Raw genomic sequence first — 6,000 nt, 5'->3', positions numbered from 1 at the left:
AAATTAATCTGACCTTTAAAGACCTGCAGTAATTTGGCATCCAGTCAGTACAGTATTGCAATATTCTTTTAAGAACCGACTTCTCCTTCAGAACTCCACAACCTCCCTTCCCCCTTGAAATACAGTAGCCTTTCACAAACTCAAACAAAACAGTTACATTTTTATAGAAATGTTAAAACGTAAAGTCTACGAAGGGTCTAGATAAATTTAGTAGCGGCATCGTAAATAAGGTGCTAGGTCTACTTTTATGCATGCGATTAAATTGCTTGGCTACATGCTGCTAATCAAGGTAAGCCTTATTTGAATTTAGATGTTTTAATATGAAAACAATATGTATCCTGACCTGGCACTGACATCCCTTCAGACAGAGTGCCGTCAGTTGCATCTCATACAGATAGTATAAGTTTATTTAGTAGATAACGAATTAGGCTGTACGTTTAGCAAAAAATAAATAAAAATAAAGGCAATTTGCGCCACTTTCACTCTCGCTGAACATTAGAAGTGCATATTCACATTCTACACTGACTACGTTTTCCGCTACACAATGCTGTGTTGCGGTGTGCGGAGAAAGTCTTTTTCTAGCCACGCTAGCAGCTAAGCTTAGGGATAGTGACGTCTGTCTGTGGACTTGTTTGTCCACCCCTTTGGTCCAGACTGAAATATGTCAATTGTTATTTAATGTATTGCCAGAAGATTCTTGATAAATCCTAATGGTTTTTATGATCCCCTGACTTTTCCTTTAACGCTGCTACGAGGTTGACATTTGTGGTTTCAAGTGCAATGTCTCAAACTGTTTGATTAAATTGTGGATTGCCATGACATTTGGTACGCACATTCATCTCATGTATGACTTTTCATCCACCACCATCATCAGGTCAAAACTTAAAATTTTCCCAATACCTTGGTTTGTGACCAAATACCTTCAAAACTGACGATGCTATCCTATTAAACTAAGGGGATGATCCTGGTGAACATATCTGCTAAACATTAGAATGTTAACATTGTCATTGGGAACATGTTAGCATGTTGACATCAGCAGTTAGCTCAAAGCACCACTGCACATAAGTTCAGCCTCACAGAGCTGCTAGCTTGGTTGGAGACTCTCAGCCTTGTTAGAATTTCTGTGTCTTGCAACAATGATCAGCTGCTCGTACTTCCGTCCTACACTTACTGCTCAATGGTGCAGTTAGTGGATTTGGAGGGACGTTGTTTGAAACGACTTCGACTGGGAAGTGTGTTTTAAAAGCCAAAAGTCACAGCACATTAAGTACCACTTGAGCCAGTGGTATTGGTTGACATGTCTGTTGATTCCCTGTCATCATTGTGGCTGTTTTGTTCTACAGGGGCAATACAGTAAATCATAATGTCTCCATGTTAAATGGAAATACCTATTCTCTCCATTCAAGTGCCCTTGGTAAGATGTTTAGTTGAGGTGAACAGGTGGCACCCTCATTCCTGTACCCCACTACCCCATTCCACCGCTCCACTGTTTCTGCCGGGAGCCACATAGCTGACTCCTTCGCTTTCTGAGTTCCTGCTTTGCAGCCAGGACAGAGTTGCTTTGTGTACCACCAGGGAGGCAACCTATCAGGAGAGCCAGGGAGCTGCACAGCATGCCGACAGAGTATGGAAGGGCATTAAATCCTCTTCCGTGACCTTCTGAGACTTCAATAGCTATCTGCCCTTTACTTTGCTGTGGTCCCATATTGCTACAGTGCACTGGAAGAAAAAAAAACATAGCTTGTTTCAGAAGAATTTCAGAATTTTTTTGTCTAGTGGTTTTATATGATGTCATTTAACTTACAGTGTGATATAACCAACACTTTTAAAAGGTGGAGGTAGGAATACATGTTATTTTAGAGTAATAGATTAGCAGAAATCTGGTGGATAGAGACAAAACACACAGATTTAAAAGAATTTCACTGTCTGATGACAACTGGACATCACATTGAGTCCAAAGGCTCAGTGAAAGACATAAGAAATATCACAGATACATGTCATCAAATCCTTTTTACAATGAGCGATGGTCACGGCGGGTTCCTGACATTTTTCCTGAAGCCCCTGATATTAGAGTTACTGAACAATTACTGCATCGCTCACATAGTGTACCAATACACATTACTGAACTAGAGATGAAGGGGTCTGATCTGATTCCAACTCATTCTTTGATTTGGCTGCTGTGGTTCAAAAGCTGAAGGGATCTGTGGTTTGTATGCTGAGGTAATTGGACTGATACCTAATTGGGTGTCAGGAGAGAAAGGAGCAGTTGGGCATGCTAAAAATCTTCATTTGTGTATCACTGAAGGGAAAAACGAGACATTTTCTTTTCTGCTCTTTTGTTTGAAGTCAATTGTGCAATTTCTTCTGTCTTTAAAATATAAGAATCAAGTCTGAAATCTTGAAACGAGGTCATTCCTGCGACAGTTTCAATGTCTTGTGCTAATTTGATGATTTCATTTTAAACCAGGCATTTTTTAATCAAATTTTTTATCCCCAATTTAATATTATTTCAATGATTTCTTTAAGATACAGGTGAGGTTGAGTGCTAGAGCTACACAGAAAAAAAAAAAAAATCTTCTTTATGGTGTTTTTCTTTTGAGGCCATAGACCATTTATGAAGTCAGGAGTTGATCGATTGGTTTCCCCTAAAGATCCTTGGAGTTGAGTGGGATTGGTGACAAAGCCTTGGTTCTGTTGATGTGGGCCCCCAATGACCTGACAGTATTTGAACTGCCCTTCAGGTCCAGTGATGAGAATGCTTTGTGTTATAACCATGAGCACCAGAGAAGGGGTTAAGACTCGGTTGGTCCACAAGGGCCAAGTCTTCAACATACTAGAGGATCCGCAGTTCTCTTTGCAAGGATCATGGACCTACAACCTGTCAAACTCTGCTGAATTCATGTCTCTCTGGCAAATGAAAAATATCAATCAATCATTACCTGAAGCCACCATTCAATGGCAGCAAATCCAATCTGTAAACATTTTATCTTCCTGACAAAAATGGACTATTCTTTTAAAAAAAAAAAAGGAAAGAAAAAACAAACTAGTTTCAGCATTTCCATCAATAGTTTTCCAAAGTTGGTACAGCATAATTTATTTGAAATGGCAAAAGTCTGATTCTCCTCACTCCACTCTATTCCAGCTTTATACAATTCAGTCTGGATTTTAGTTAATTCGTTTTTAAGATGGTTCCCTATTCCGTCAATAGAGTGAAAAAAGTGATGCTAACCACAAATCTATATGCATAAAAAAAGCAATAACAGTATGTCGGTAATGTAATCTACCAAAATTGTAGTGGCAGATGTACTACTCCTACTAGTATGACTTCTACTATCACTCTGAAGTGTCTGTACAGAAAAGCTTTTTAATTTTGGTGGTTCCAACCTGAGTATTGGGGCCCCTCCAAATTGTCACACAACAAATCTGAAGGGTCATCAGTTGATTAACAAGAAAGAAAGATGGCAGTGGTTTAAAAAAATATTTGTTTAATATGTACAAATCTGAGGAAAAAAAAAGAGAAAAGAAAAACAGCGGTCTTAAAAATATGATTCAGCAACAAATTTTTAATCAGACAACAGGACAAAACATTCAAATCTGACAAGGCTTCTCAAGCACAGAGTATAATAAAACTCGGCCCCCTGTACTGACTTAGTGCTTAGTGCTTATAGTCAAAGTGTAGTTTTATCAGAGTTGGGTTCAAGGTAATTTTCCTAGTCACTAATGTGTCTATAAAGATTTGTAAATTACTTAGGTATGTTGTGATGGAGTTCTGGGTTATTTATTTAATTTTTTATTTTTTTTTATTTTTTTTATTATTTTATTTGTTATTTTATTTTATTTTTATTTTTATTTATTTATTTTACTTGTAAGGGACCATGTACAATATTAAACATAAATGTTACAATTTGATGTATTGTACCATAGTTAGTTTAAAGCACATTTTCATCTGTCGTCCTTGGCAGGTCACAATTAAAACCAACACAGTGGAAGAACACCACTAAACAAACGAAAAAAAACAAGACAAGACACATTTGTGTTAGTTCTGGAGGGAAGTGTAGATTAAGTGTAAATTAATTTTAAGGAACACCTCCTGTCTTTGGGGCCCATTATTCCAAGATGTGCCCCTGCATTGTTTTATATACCCATAGGTCTGCAATACATCAAACATAATAATATTAAAATCTATAGATATAAACTGTACTCTACTGGTCAATGGTTTTAAAACAGCTCAATTTTTCAGCTGTTATGTAAAATTTCATAATTCAATGTCTCAGTGTTTCTGAAATGAAAGCATAGAACAAATAAACAATTTGTGATTTTGAGATTTGAGATTTTTAAAACAATGAATCATGGAATCTTTTTGTTGAACTAAATTTAATCAAAATTTTTGACTCATTCAGCACCCAAACATACTTGCACACACACGGAGAGCAAAAACCGAGCCTTGAGGTCGAAGGAACTGCCTTCAGAGCTCAGAGACAGGACTGTGTGGAGGCACAGATCTGGGGTAGGCTACAAAAAAAAAATTCTGCTATACTGAAGGTTCTCAGGAGCACAATGGCCTCCATAATTCTTCAATTGAAGAAGTTTGGGACAACCAGGACTCTTCCTAGAGCTGGCCGCCCGGCCAAACTGAGCAATCGCGGGAGAAGGGCCTTGGTAAGAGAGGTGACCAAGAACCCAATGGTCACTCACTGTGAGCTCCAGAGATCCTGTCTGGAGATCGTAGAAACTTCCAGGGGGACAACCATCACTGCAATACTCCACCAAGTGTGGCCAGACAAAAACGTCTCCTTAGTGACACATGAAAGCCCGCTTGGAGTTTGCAAAAAAAGCATCTAAAGGACTCTCAGACTGTGAGAAACAAGATTCTCTGGTCTGATGAAACCAAGATTGGACTGCTTGCTCTGAATTCTAGGCCTCGTGTCTGGAGGAAACCGGGCACTGCTCATCATCTGCCCAATACCATCCCAACAGTGAAGCATGGTGGTGGCAAAAACCTGATTCAGATCGCTCAGGACTTCAGACTGGGCCGAAGGTTCACCTTCCAACAGGACAATGATCCTAAGCACACAGCCAAGACAATGCAAGAGTGGCTTAGGGACAACTCTGTGAATGTCCTTGAGTGGCCCAGCCAGAGCCCTAACTTGAACCCAATCGAACATCTCTGGAGAGACCTGAAAATGACTGCCCAGCGACCGTCCCCATCCAACCTGACAGAGCTTGAGAGGATCTGCAGAGAAGAATGGCAGAAAATCCCCAAATCCACTTGTGCAAAACTTGTCACATTATACCCAAGAAGACCCGAGGCTGTAATCGCTGCCAAAGGTGCTTCAACTAAGTACTGAGTAAAGGGTCTGAATATTTATGTCAATGGGATATTTCAGTTTTCCTTTTTAATAGATTTGCAAAAATTTCTAAAATTCTGTTTTTGCTTTGTCATTATGGGGTACCGAGTGTAGATTGATGAGAGAGAAAAAAACTTTTTTTTTTTTTTTAAATTTAGCATAAAGCTGCAAAATAACAAAATGTTAATAACGTGAATACTTTCTGAATGCACTGTATGCCCACATTGGACTTGAAAGGCAACAGAATAATTTCACATGTGAGATATGTCATGACTAAAGCTGTCTCATCAAATTCAGCTTCACAACTGCAGTATCCTCTGATCCAGAAGAGTTGCTCAAACTTGTGCCTTGACGGCAAACAACATTTTGAGGTGATTTCCACTCAGTCTGCCACTCAAAAGCAGAGATCAGAGATCACAAAGAATCAATCTGCTTCCTACGAATAGAAAAATATCAAAAGCTCCACACTATTCATATAAAGACACGAGATACTCTATTCTAAACCACTGCATTTTAATGCACTTTTGAGGTTTTCATATAATGATTTTCTTCAAACCTCTCAGGTCCTATTCATCAGCTACATAACCTCTCTGTGTTTGGCCTAAATAATCACACTTTATATGTTCTTGACTGAATTTGAGATAACTCTTTC

This window comes from Xiphias gladius, chromosome 23 (assembly GCF_016859285.1).
Source record: "Xiphias gladius isolate SHS-SW01 ecotype Sanya breed wild chromosome 23, ASM1685928v1, whole genome shotgun sequence".
NCBI classification, from domain to species: Eukaryota; Metazoa; Chordata; class Actinopteri; order Istiophoriformes; family Xiphiidae; genus Xiphias; species Xiphias gladius.
This window is presented reverse-complemented; position numbering follows the sequence as displayed.